The sequence below is a fragment of the Aulonocara sp. 'chitande type north' Nkhata Bay genome, linkage group LG5 (assembly GCF_057382095.1).
Source record: "Aulonocara sp. 'chitande type north' Nkhata Bay isolate Kocher_YH1m ecotype deep benthic linkage group LG5, A_spYH_male_GT1.1, whole genome shotgun sequence".
Classification (NCBI taxonomy): Eukaryota; Metazoa; Chordata; class Actinopteri; order Cichliformes; family Cichlidae; genus Aulonocara; species Aulonocara sp. 'chitande type north' Nkhata Bay.
Window position 1 is genome coordinate 20637628 of NC_141348.1, and position 12224 is coordinate 20649851.

The following is a 12224-nucleotide window of genomic DNA, read 5'->3' on the forward strand; positions in this document are numbered from 1 at the left end:
CCTCGGTCCAACTCACCGCCAGTTGGTTCTCAGCTCAGCTCCTTTGCGAAACCCGGTGTCTAAGGCATGCCAATCTCACCAAATCCGCCCTGGGTTTCTCGACACGTTACACTTTCACTTTTTTTCTGTCTTACTTTGGGTGGGACAACATTTAAGAGAGCAAAGTTCATCACAGTTCACTGTTAAATCCAAAGCTTAAAAGTTCACTTCACATTGATCCAGTGTCTCAGAATGGCAGCTGTAGTGCAGTTTGGCCAGCTGTAGACCTGACTGGTGATTAGAATGCAATTTTTGAGCACTTTCCATTGCAAAACGTGCCGAAATAGCTCAGCTGGGAGAGCGTTAGACTGAAGATCTAAAGGACCCTAGTTCGATCCTGGGTTTCGGCAAAGCTATTTTGGTCACCATCTAGGGCTTGGTAGGTTTGTTGGTAGGACTTCATTATACGGCCTACAACTACGTGGATCATTGCCATCAAATGAGAAAACAAACACAGATGGTGCAGCTTGCAAACGTCCATCAAGTGGAGGTGGAATTTGAAGAAGGTCCTCCTTCAGAAGCTCCCAGGCCTCACCCATTATACCATTGACTTACCTAGGGCTTTGTAGGTTGGGTGATCACACGTCATAATACAGCCTAGCGATGTTTCCCCTAGAATCAAATCCTTCCCTTGGCTCTTGTCTGAAATGACCATTTAATAATATCTAACTGCAAATCCTCACCAGTACCTACAGTAAAATGAGAGGATAAGAGATCACGTTTTTACAGAAAAGAAAGACAATATGTGTCCCAGAGGACAAACACGTGACTCTTGTTGCCTGGGTAGCTCAGATGGAAGAGCATCAGACTTTTAATCTGAGGGTCCAGGGTTCAAGTCCCTGTCCAGGTGTCTCCTTTGGATCCTTGCCCTTCCATGGCTTTACCTAACAAGCTCAGTTGTTCTTGATAGTTCTGTGACCTCATTGTCATCTTTAGCAAAGTCCATAGACTGCAGGTGGGATGACGATATGGGATTTGTGGATATCAGGGACAGAGGCCTCTTTCAGATAATCCCACCGTACAAGCTCTGTAAAGAATCTTTTCCTGCCCCTCGGTCCAACTCACCGCCAGTTGGTTCTCAGCTCAGCTCCTTTGCGAAACCCGGTGTCTAAGACATGCCAATCTCACCAAATCCGCCCTGGGTTTCTCGACACGTTACACTTTCACTTTTTTTCTGTCTTACTTTGGGTGGGACAACATTTAAGAGAGCAAAGTTCATCACAGTTCACTGTTAAATCCAAAGCTTAAAAGTTCACTTCACATTGATCCAGTGTCTCAGAATGGCAGCTGTAGTGCAGTTTGGCCCGCTGTAGACCTGACTGGTGATTAGAATGCAATTTTTGAGCACTTTCCATTGCAAAACGTGCCGAAATAGCTCAGCTGGGAGAGCGTTAGACTGAAGATCTAAAGGACCCTAGTTCGATCCTGGGTTTCGGCAAAGCTATTTTGGTCACCATCTAGGGCTTGGTAGTTTTGTTGGTAGGACTTCATTATACGGCCTACAACTACGTGGATCATTGCCATCAAATGAGAAAACAAACACAGATGGTGCAGCTTGCAAACATCCATCAAGTGGAGGTGGAATTTGAAGAAGGTCCTCCTTCAGAAGCTCCCAGGCCTCACCCATTATACCATTGACTTACCTAGGGCTTTGTAGGTTGGGTGATCACACGTCATAATACAGCCTAGCGATGTTTCCCCTAGAATCAAATCCTTCCCTTGGCTCTTGTCTGAAATGACCATTTAATAATATCTAACTGCAAATCCTCACCAGTACCTACAGTAAAATGAGAGGATAAGAGATCACGTTTTTACAGAAAAGAAAGACAATATGTGTCCCAGAGGACAAACACGTGACTCTTGTTGCCTGGGTAGCTCAGATGGAAGAGCATCAGACTTTTAATCTGAGGGTCCAGGGTTCAAGTCCCTGTCCAGGTGTCTCCTTTGGATCCTTGCCCTTCCATGGCTTTACCTAACAAGCTCAGTTGTTCTTGATAGTTCTGTGACCTCATTGTCATCTTTAGCAAAGTCCATAGACTGCAGGTGGGATGACGATATGGGATTTGTGGATATCAGGGACAGAGGCCTCTTTCAGATAATCCCACCGTACAAGCTCTGTAAAGAATCTTTTCCTGCCCCTCGGTCCAACTCACCGCCAGTTGGTTCTCAGCTCAGCTCCTTTGCGAAACCCGGTGTCTAAGACATGCCAATCTCACCAAATCCGCCCTGGGTTTCTCGACACGTTACACTTTCACTTTTTTTCTGTCTTACTTTGGGTGGGACAACATTTAAGAGAGCAAAGTTCATCACAGTTCACTGTTAAATCCAAAGCTTAAAAGTTCACTTCACATTGATCCAGTCTCTCAGAATGGCAGCTGTAGTGCAGTTTGGCCAGCTGTAGACCTGACTGGTGATTAGAATGCAATTTTTGAGCACTTTCCATTGCAAAACGTGCCGAAATAGCTCAGCTGGGAGAGCGTTAGACTGAAGATCTAAAGGACCCTAGTTCGATCCTGGGTTTCGGCAAAGCTATTTTGGTCACCATCTAGGGCTTGGTAGTTTTGTTGGTAGGACTTCATTATACGGCCTACAACTACGTGGATCATTGCCATCAAATGAGAAAACAAACACAGATGGTGCAGCTTGCAAACGTCCATCAAGTGGAGGTGGAATTTGAAGAAGGTCCTCCTTCAGAAGCTCCCAGGCCTCACCCATTATACCATTGACTTACCTAGGGCTTTGTAGGTTGGGTGATCACACGTCATAATACAGCCTAGCGATGTTTCCCCTAGAATCAAATCCTTCCCTTGGCTCTTGTCTGAAATGACCATTTAATAATATCTAACTGCAAATCCTCACCAGTACCTACAGTAAAATGAGAGGATAAGAGATCACGTTTTTACAGAAAAGAAAGACAATATGTGTCCCAGAGGACAAACACGTGGCTCTTGTTGCCTGGGTAGCTCAGATGGAAGAGCATCAGACTTTTAATCTGAGGGTCCAGGGTTCAAGTCCCTGTCCAGGTGTCTCCTTTGGATCCTTGCCCTTCCATGGCTTTACCTAACAAGCTCAGTTGTTCTTGATAGTTCTGTGACCTCATTGTCATCTTTAGCAAAGTCCATAGACTGCAGGTGGGATGACGATATGGGATTTGTGGATATCAGGGACAGAGGCCTCTTTCAGATAATCCCACCGTACAAGCTCTGTAAAGAATCTTTTCCTGCCCCTCGGTCCAACTCACCGCCAGTTGGTTCTCAGCTCAGCTCCTTTGCGAAACCCGGTGTCTAAGACATGCCAATCTCACCAAATCCGCCCTGGGTTTCTCGACACGTTACACTTTCACTTTTTTTCTGTCTTACTTTGGGTGGGACAACATTTAAGAGAGCAAAGTTCATCACAGTTCACTGTTAAATCCAAAGCTTAAAAGTTCACTTCACATTGATCCAGTCTCTCAGAATGGCAGCTGTAGTGCAGTTTGGCCAGCTGTAGACCTGACTGGTGATTAGAATGCAATTTTTGAGCACTTTCCATTGCAAAACGTGCCGAAATAGCTCAGCTGGGAGAGCGTTAGACTGAAGATCTAAAGGACCCTAGTTCGATCCTGGGTTTCGGCAAAGCTATTTTGGTCACCATCTAGGGCTTCGTAGTTTTGTTGGTAGGACTTCATTATACGGCCTACAACTACGTGGATCATTGCCATCAAATGAGAAAACAAACACAGATGGTGCAGCTTGCAAACATCCATCAAGTGGAGGTGGAATTTGAAGAAGGTCCTCCTTCAGAAGCTCCCAGGCCTCACCCATTATACCATTGACTTACCTAGGGCTTTGTAGGTTGGGTGATCACACGTCATAATACAGCCTAGCGATGTTTCCCCTAGAATCAAATCCTTCCCTTGGCTCTTGTCTGAAATGACCATTTAATAATATCTAACTGCAAATCCTCACCAGTACCTACAGTAAAATGAGAGGATAAGAGATCACGTTTTTACAGAAAAGAAAGACAATATGTGTCCCAGAGGACAAACACGTGGCTCTTGTTGCCTGGGTAGCTCAGATGGAAGAGCATCAGACTTTTAATCTGAGGGTCCAGGGTTCAAGTCCCTGTCCAGGTGTCTCCTTTGGATCCTTGCCCTTCCATGGCTTTACCTAACAAGCTCAGTTGTTCTTGATAGTTCTGTGACCTCATTGTCATCTTTAGCAAAGTCCATAGACTGCAGGTGGGATGACGATATGGGATTTGTGGATATCAGGGACAGAGGCCTCTTTCAGATAATCCCACCGTACAAGCTCTGTAAAGAATCTTTTCCTGCCCCTCGGTCCAACTCACCGCCAGTTGGTTCTCAGCTCAGCTCCTTTGCGAAACCCGGTGTCTAAGACATGCCAATCTCACCAAATCCGCCCTGGGTTTCTCGACACGTTACACTTTCACTTTTTTTCTGTCTTACTTTAAGAGAGCAACTTTGCTCTTTAAGAGAGCAAAGTTCATCACAGTTCACTGTTAAATCCAAAGCTTAAAAGTTCACTTCACATTGATCCAGTGTCTCAGAATGGCAGCTGTAGTGCAGTTTGGCCAGCTGTAGACCTGACTGGTCATTAGAATGCAATTTTTGAGCACTTTCCATTGCAAAACATGCCGAAATAGCTCAGCTGGGAGAGCGTTAGACTGAAGATCTAAAGGACCCTAGTTCGATCCTGGGTTTCGGCAAAGCTATTTTGGTCACCATCTAGGGCTTGGTAGGTTTGTTGGTAGGACTTCATTATACGGCCTACAACTACGTGGATCATTGCCATCAAATGAGAAAACAAACACAGATGGTGCAGCTTGCAAACGTCCATCAAGTGGAGGTGGAATTTGAAGAAGGTCCTCCTTCAGAAGCTCCCAGGCCTCACCCATTATACCATTGACTTACCTAGGGCTTGGTAGGTTGGGTGATCACACGTCATAATACAGCCTAGCGATGTTTCCCCTAGAATCAAATCCTTCCCTTGGCTCTTGTCTGAAATGACCATTTAATAATATCTAACTGCAAATCCTCACCAGTACCTACAGTAAAATGAGAGGATAAGACATCACGTTTTTACAGAAAAGAAAGACAATATGTGTCCCAGAGGACAAACACGTGACTCTTGTTACCTGGGTAGCTCAGATGGAAGAGCATCAGACTTTTAATCTGAGGGTCCAGGGTTCAAGTCCCTGTCCAGGTGTCTCTTTTGGATCCTTGCCCTTCCATGGCTTTACCTAACAAGCTCAGTTGTTCTTGATAGTTCTGTGACCTCATTGTCATCTTTAGCAAAGTCCATAGACTGCAAGTGGGATGACGATATGGGATTTGTGGATATCAGGGACAGAGGCCTCTTTCAGATAATCCCACCGTACAAGCTCTGTAAAGAATCTTTTCCTGCCCCTCGGTCCAACTCACCGCCAGTTGGTTCTCAGCTCAGCTCCTTTGCGAAACCCGGTGTCTAAGACATGCCAATCTCACCAAATCCGCCCTGGGTTTCTCGACACGTTACACTTTCACCTTTTTTCTGTCTTACTTTAAGAGAGCAACTTTGCTCTTTAAGAGAGCAAAGTTCATCACAGTTCACTGTTAAATCCAAAGCTTAAAAGTTCACTTCACATTGATCCAGTCTCTCAGAATGGCAGCTGTAGTGCAGTTTGGCCAGCTGTAGACCTGACTGGTGATTAGAATGCAATTTTTGAGCACTTTCCATTGCAAAATGTGCCGAAATAGCTCAGCTGGGAGAGCGTTAGACTGAAGATCTAAAGGACCCTAGTTCGATCCTGGGTTTCGGCAAAGCTATTTTGGTCACCATCTAGGGCTTGGTAGGTTTGTTGGTAGGACTTCATTATACGGCCTACAACTACGTGGGTCATTGCCATCAAATGAGAAAACAAACACAGATGGTGCAGCTTGCAAACGTCCATCAAGTGGAGGTGGAATTTGAAGAAGGTCCTCCTTCAGAAGCTCCCAGGCCTCACCCATTATACCATTGACTTACCTAGGGCTTTGTAGGTTGGGTGATCACACGTCATAATACAGCCTAGCGATGTTTCCCCTAGAATCAAATCCTTCCCTTGGCTCTTGTCTGAAATGACCATTTAATAATATCTAACTGCAAATCCTCACCAGTACCTACAGTAAAATGAGAGGATAAGAGATCACGTTTTTACAGAAAAGAAAGACAATATGTGTCCCAGAGGACAAACACGTGACTCTTGTTACCTGGGTAGCTCAGATGGAAGAGCATCAGACTTTTAATCTGAGGGTCCAGGGTTCAAGTCCCTGTCCAGGTGTCTCCTTTGGATCCTTGCCCTTCCATGGCTTTACTTAACAAGCTCAGTTGTTCTTGATAGTTCTGTGACCTCATTGTCATCTTTAGCAAAGTCCATAGACTGCAGGTGGGATGACGATATGGGATTTGTGGATATCAGGGACAGAGGCCTCTTTCAGATAATCCCACCGTACAAGCTCTGTAAAGAATCTTTTCCTGCCCCTCGGTCCAACTCACCGCCAGTTGGTTCTCAGCTCAGCTCCTTTGCGAAACCCGGTTTCTAAGACATGCCAATCTCACCAAATCCGCCCTGGGTTTCTCGACACGTTACACTTTCACCTTTTTTCTGTCTTACTTTAAGAGAGCAACTTTGCTCTTTAAGAGAGCAAAGTTCATCACAGTTCACTGTTAAATCCAAAGCTTAAAAGTTCACTTCACATTGATCCAGTCTCTCAGAATGGCAGCTGTAGTGCAGTTTGTCCAGCTGTAGACCTGACTGGTGATTAGAATGCAATTTTTGAGCACTTTCCATTGCAAAACGTGCCGAAATAGCTCAGCTGGGAGAGCGTTAGACTGAAGATCTAAAGGACCCTAGTTCGATCCTGGGTTTCGGCAAAGCTATTTTGGTCACCATCTAGGGCTTGGTAGGTTTGTTGGTAGGACTTCATTATACGGCCTACAACTACGTGGATCATTGCCATCAAATGAGAAAACAAACACAGATGGTGCAGCTTGCAAACGTCCATCAAGTGGAGGTGGAATTTGAAGAAGGTCCTCCTTCAGAAGCTCCCAGGCCTCACCCATTATACCATTGACTTACCTAGGGCTTTGTAGGTTGGGTGATCACACGTCATAATACAGCCTAGCGATGTTTCCCCTAGAATCAAATCCTTCCCTTGGCTCTTGTCTGAAATGACCATTTAATAATATCTAACTGCAAATCCTCACCAGTACCTACAGTAAAATGAGAGGATAAGAGATCACGTTTTTACAGAAAAGAAAGACAATATGTGTCCCAGAGGACAAACACGTGACTCTTGTTGCCTGGTTAGCTCAGATGGAAGAGCATCAGACTTTTAATCTGAGGGTCCAGGGTTCAAGTCCCTGTCCAGGTGTCTCCTTTGGATCCTTGCCCTTCCATGGCTTTACCTAACAAGCTCAGTTGTTCTGTGACCTCATCGTCATCTTTAGCAAAGTCCATAGACTGCAGGTGGGATGACGATATGGGATTTGTGGATATCAGGGACAGAGGCCTCTTTCAGATAATCCCACCGTACAAGCTCTGTAAAGAATCTTTTCCTGCCCCTCGGTCCAACTCACCGCCAGTTGGTTCTCAGCTCAGCTCCTTTGCGAAACCCGGTGTCTAAGACATGCCAATCTCACCAAATCCGCCCTGGGTTTCTCGACACGTTACACTTTCACTTTTTTTCTGTCTTACTTTGGGTGGGACAACATTTAAGAGAGCAAAGTTCATCACAGTTCACTGTTAAATCCAAAGCTTAAAAGTTCACTTCACATTGATCCAGTGTCTCAGAATGGCAGCTGTAGTGCAGTTTGGCCAGCTGTAGACCTGACTGGTGATTAGAATGCAATTTTTGAGCACTTTCCATTGCAAAACGTGCCGAAATAGCTCAGCTGGGAGAGCGTTAGACTGAAGATCTAAAGGACCCTAGTTCGATCCTGGGTTTCGGCAAAGCTATTTTGGTCACCATCTAGGGCTTGGTAGGTTTGTTGGTAGGACTTCATTATACGGCCTACAACTACGTGGATCATTGCCATCAAATGAGAAAACAAACACAGATGGTGCAGCTTGCAAACGTCCATCAAGTGGAGGTGGAATTTGAAGAAGGTCCTCCTTCAGAAGCTCCCAGGCCTCACCCATTATACCATTGACTTACCTAGGGCTTTGTAGGTTGGGTGATCACACGTCATAATACAGCCTAGCGATGTTTCCCCTAGAATCAAATCCTTCCCTTGGCTCTTGTCTGAAATGACCATTTAATAATATCTAACTGCAAATCCTCACCAGTACCTACAGTAAAATGAGAGGATAAGACATCACGTTTTTACAGAAAAGAAAGACAATATGTGTCCCAGAGGACAAACACGTGACTCTTGTTACCTGGGTAGCTCAGATGGAAGAGCATCAGACTTTTAATCTGAGGGTCCAGGGTTCAAGTCCCTGTCCAGGTGTCTCCTTTGGATCCTTTCCCTTCCATGGCTTTACCTAACAAGCTCAGTTGTTCTTGATAGTTCTGTGACCTCATTGTCATCTTTAGCAAAGTCCATAGACTGCAGGTGGGATGACGATATGGGATTTGTGGATATCAGGGACAGAGGCCTCTTTCAGATAATCCCACCGTACAAGCTCTGTAAAGAATCTTTTCCTGCCCCTCGGTCCAACTCACCGCCAGTTGGTTCTCAGCTCAGCTCCTTTGCGAAACCCGGTGTCTAAGACATGCCAATCTCACCAAATCCGCCCTGGGTTTCTCGACACGTTACACTTTCACTTTTTTTCTGTCTTACTTTAAGAGAGCAACTTTGCTCTTTAAGAGAGCAAAGTTCATCACAGTTCACTGTTAAATCCAAAGCTTAAAAGTTCACTTCACATTGATCCAGTGTCTCAGAATGGCAGCTGTAGTGCAGTTTTGCCAGCTGTAGACCTGACTGGTCATTAGAATGCAATTTTTGAGCACTTTCCATTGCAAAACATGCCGAAATAGCTCAGCTGGGAGAGCGTTAGACTGAAGATCTAAAGGACCCTAGTTCGATCCTGGGTTTCGCCAAAGCTATTTTGGTCACCATCTAGGGCTTGGTAGGTTTGTTGGTAGGACTTCATTATACGGCCTACAACTACGTGGATCATTGCCATCAAATGAGAAAACAAACACAGATGGTGCAGCTTGCAAACGTCCATCAAGTGGAGGTGGAATTTGAAGAAGGTCCTCCTTCAGAAGCTCCCAGGCCTCACCCATTATACCATTGACTTACCTAGGGCTTGGTAGGTTGGGTGATCACACGTCATAATACAGCCTAGCGATGTTTCCCCTAGAATCAAATCCTTCCCTTGGCTCTTGTCTGAAATGACCATTTAATAATATCTAACTGCAAATCCTCACCAGTACCTACAGTAAAATGAGAGGATAAGAGATCACGTTTTTACAGAAAAGAAAGACAATATGTGTCCCAGAGGACAAACACGTGACTCTTGTTGCCTGGTTAGCTCAGATGGAAGAGCATCAGACTTTTAATCTGAGGGTCCAGGGTTCAAGTCCCTGTCCAGGTGTCTCCTTTGGATCCTTGCCCTTCCATGGCTTTACCTAACAAGCTCAGTTGTTCTGTGACCTCATCGTCATCTTTAGCAAAGTCCATAGACTGCAGGTGGGATGACGATATGGGATTTGTGGATATCAGGGACAGAGGCCTCTTTCAGATAATCCCACCGTACAAGCTCTGTAAAGAATCTTTTCCTGCCCCTCGGTCCAACTCACCGCCAGTTGGTTCTCAGCTCAGCTCCTTTGCGAAACCCGGTGTCTAAGACATGCCAATCTCACCAAATCCGCCCTGGGTTTCTCGACACGTTACACTTTCACTTTTTTTCTGTCTTACTTTGGGTGGGACAACATTTAAGAGAGCAAAGTTCATCACAGTTCACTGTTAAATCCAAAGCTTAAAAGTTCACTTCACATTGATCCAGTGTCTCAGAATGGCAGCTGTAGTGCAGTTTGGCCAGCTGTAGACCTGACTGGTGATTAGAATGCAATTTTTGAGCACTTTCCATTGCAAAACGTGCCGAAATAGCTCAGCTGGGAGAGCGTTAGACTGAAGATCTAAAGGACCCTAGTTCGATCCTGGGTTTCGGCAAAGCTATTTTGGTCACCATCTAGGGCTTGGTAGGTTTGTTGGTAGGACTTCATTATACGGCCTACAACTACGTGGATCATTGCCATCAAATGAGAAAACAAACACAGATGGTGCAGCTTGCAAACGTCCATCAAGTGGAGGTGGAATTTGAAGAAGGTCCTCCTTCAGAAGCTCCCAGGCCTCACCCATTATACCATTGACTTACCTAGGGCTTTGTAGGTTGGGTGATCACACGTCATAATACAGCCTAGTGATGTTTCCCCTAGAATCAAATCCTTCCTTTGGCTCTTGTCTGAAATGACCATTTAATAATATCTAACTGCAAATCCTCACCAGTACCTACAGTAAAATGAGAGGATAAGACATCACGTTTTTACAGAAAAGAAAGACAATATGTGTCCCAGAGGACAAACACGTGACTCTTGTTACCTGGGTAGCTCAGATGGAAGAGCATCAGACTTTTAATCTGAGGGTCCAGGGTTCAAGTCCCTGTCCAGGTGTCTCCTTTGGATCCTTTCCCTTCCATGGCTTTACCTAACAAGCTCAGTTGTTCTTGATAGTTCTGTGACCTCATTGTCATCTTTAGCAAAGTCCATAGACTGCAGGTGGGATGACGATATGGGATTTGTGGATATCAGGGACAGAGGCCTCTTTCAGATAATCCCACCGTACAAGCTCTGTAAAGAATCTTTTCCTGCCCCTCGGTCCAACTCACCGCCAGTTGGTTCTCAGCTCAGCTCCTTTGCGAAACCCGGTGTCTAAGACATGCCAATCTCACCAAATCCGCCCTGGGTTTCTCGACACGTTACACTTTCACCTTTTTTCTGTCTTACTTTAAGAGAGCAACTTTGCTCTTTAAGAGAGCAAAGTTCATCACAGTTCACTGTTAAATCCAAAGCTTAAAAGTTCACTTCACATTGATCCAGTGTCTCAGAATGGCAGCTGTAGTGCAGTTTGGCCAGCTGTAGACCTGACTGGTGATTAGAATGCAATTTTTGAGCACTTTCCATTGCAAAACGTGCCGAAATAGCTCAGCTGGGAGAGCGTTAGACTGAAGATCTAAAGGACCCTAGTTCGATCCTGGGTTTCGGCAAAGCTATTTTGGTCAGCATCTAGGGCTTGGTAGGTTTGTTGGTAGGACTTCATTATACGGCCTACAACTACGTGGATCATTGCCATCAAATGAGAAAACAAACACAGATGGTGCAGCTTGCAAACGTCCATCAAGTGGAGGTGGAATTTGAAGAAGGTCCTCCTTCAGAAGCTCCCAGGCCTCACCCATTATACCATTGACTTACCTAGGGCTTTGTAGGTTGGGTGATCACACGTCATAATACAGCCTAGCGATGTTTCCCCTAGAATCAAATCCTTCCCTTGGCTCTTGTCTGAAATGACCATTTAATAATATCTAACTGCAAATCCTCACCAGTACCTACAGTAAAATGAGAGGATAAGAGATCACGTTTTTACAGAAAAGAAAGACAATATGTGTCCCAGAGGACAAACACGTGACTCTTGTTACCTGGGTAGCTCAGATGGAAGAGCATCAGACTTTTAATCTGAGGGTCCAGGGTTCAAGTCCCTGTCCAGGTGTCTCCTTTGGATTCTTGCCCTTCCATGGCTTTACTTAACAAGCTCAGTTGTTCTTGATAGTTCTGTGACCTCATTGTCATCTTTAGCAAAGTCCATAGACTGCAGGTGGAATGACGATATGGGATTTGTGGATATCAGGGACAGAGGCCTCTTTCAGATAATCCCACCGTACAAGCTCTGTAAAGAATCTTTTCCTGCCCCTCGGTCCAACTCACCGCCAGTTGGTTCTCAGCTCAGCTCCTTTGCGAAACCCGGTTTCTAAGACATGCCAATCTCACCAAATCCGCCCTGGGTTTCTCGACACGTTACACTTTCACCTTTTTTCTGTCTTACTTTAAGAGAGCAACTTTGCTCTTTAAGAGAGCAAAGTTCATCACAGTTCACTGTTAAATCCAAAGCTTAAAAGTTCACTTCACATTGATCCAGTGTCTCAGAATGGCAGCTGTAGTG

At 45.1% G+C, this 12224-nt stretch overlaps 1 long non-coding RNA gene and 19 other non-coding genes across 20 annotated transcripts in view; 19 read left to right on the forward strand and 1 right to left on the reverse strand.

The window, feature by feature from the left end:
* LOC147330287 (uncharacterized) overlaps window positions 1-12224 on the reverse strand; it is a 109213-nt gene that overhangs the window by 41251 nt on the left and 55738 nt on the right. The gene's annotated exons all lie outside the window — the stretch shown is intronic.
* On the forward strand, window positions 317-389 carry trnaf-gaa (transfer RNA phenylalanine (anticodon GAA)). Its single transcript has one exon. It is a non-coding gene; the product is annotated as a tRNA-Phe (tRNA).
* Window positions 817-889, forward strand: trnak-uuu (transfer RNA lysine (anticodon UUU)). Its single transcript has one exon. It is a non-coding gene; the product is annotated as a tRNA-Lys (tRNA).
* On the forward strand, window positions 1405-1477 carry trnaf-gaa (transfer RNA phenylalanine (anticodon GAA)). The gene has a single exon. It is a non-coding gene; the product is annotated as a tRNA-Phe (tRNA).
* Window positions 1905-1977, forward strand: trnak-uuu (transfer RNA lysine (anticodon UUU)). Its single transcript has one exon. It is a non-coding gene; the product is annotated as a tRNA-Lys (tRNA).
* Window positions 2493-2565, forward strand: trnaf-gaa (transfer RNA phenylalanine (anticodon GAA)). Its single transcript has one exon. It is a non-coding gene; the product is annotated as a tRNA-Phe (tRNA).
* Window positions 2993-3065, forward strand: trnak-uuu (transfer RNA lysine (anticodon UUU)). The gene has a single exon. It is a non-coding gene; the product is annotated as a tRNA-Lys (tRNA).
* trnaf-gaa (transfer RNA phenylalanine (anticodon GAA)) lies at window positions 3581-3653 on the forward strand. Its single transcript has one exon. It is a non-coding gene; the product is annotated as a tRNA-Phe (tRNA).
* Window positions 4081-4153, forward strand: trnak-uuu (transfer RNA lysine (anticodon UUU)). Its single transcript has one exon. It is a non-coding gene; the product is annotated as a tRNA-Lys (tRNA).
* trnaf-gaa (transfer RNA phenylalanine (anticodon GAA)) lies at window positions 4674-4746 on the forward strand. Its single transcript has one exon. It is a non-coding gene; the product is annotated as a tRNA-Phe (tRNA).
* Window positions 5174-5246, forward strand: trnak-uuu (transfer RNA lysine (anticodon UUU)). The gene has a single exon. It is a non-coding gene; the product is annotated as a tRNA-Lys (tRNA).
* trnaf-gaa (transfer RNA phenylalanine (anticodon GAA)) lies at window positions 5767-5839 on the forward strand. Its single transcript has one exon. It is a non-coding gene; the product is annotated as a tRNA-Phe (tRNA).
* On the forward strand, window positions 6267-6339 carry trnak-uuu (transfer RNA lysine (anticodon UUU)). The gene has a single exon. It is a non-coding gene; the product is annotated as a tRNA-Lys (tRNA).
* Window positions 6860-6932, forward strand: trnaf-gaa (transfer RNA phenylalanine (anticodon GAA)). Its single transcript has one exon. It is a non-coding gene; the product is annotated as a tRNA-Phe (tRNA).
* trnaf-gaa (transfer RNA phenylalanine (anticodon GAA)) lies at window positions 7938-8010 on the forward strand. The gene has a single exon. It is a non-coding gene; the product is annotated as a tRNA-Phe (tRNA).
* On the forward strand, window positions 8438-8510 carry trnak-uuu (transfer RNA lysine (anticodon UUU)). Its single transcript has one exon. It is a non-coding gene; the product is annotated as a tRNA-Lys (tRNA).
* trnaf-gaa (transfer RNA phenylalanine (anticodon GAA)) lies at window positions 10109-10181 on the forward strand. Its single transcript has one exon. It is a non-coding gene; the product is annotated as a tRNA-Phe (tRNA).
* On the forward strand, window positions 10609-10681 carry trnak-uuu (transfer RNA lysine (anticodon UUU)). The gene has a single exon. It is a non-coding gene; the product is annotated as a tRNA-Lys (tRNA).
* On the forward strand, window positions 11202-11274 carry trnaf-gaa (transfer RNA phenylalanine (anticodon GAA)). Its single transcript has one exon. It is a non-coding gene; the product is annotated as a tRNA-Phe (tRNA).
* Window positions 11702-11774, forward strand: trnak-uuu (transfer RNA lysine (anticodon UUU)). The gene has a single exon. It is a non-coding gene; the product is annotated as a tRNA-Lys (tRNA).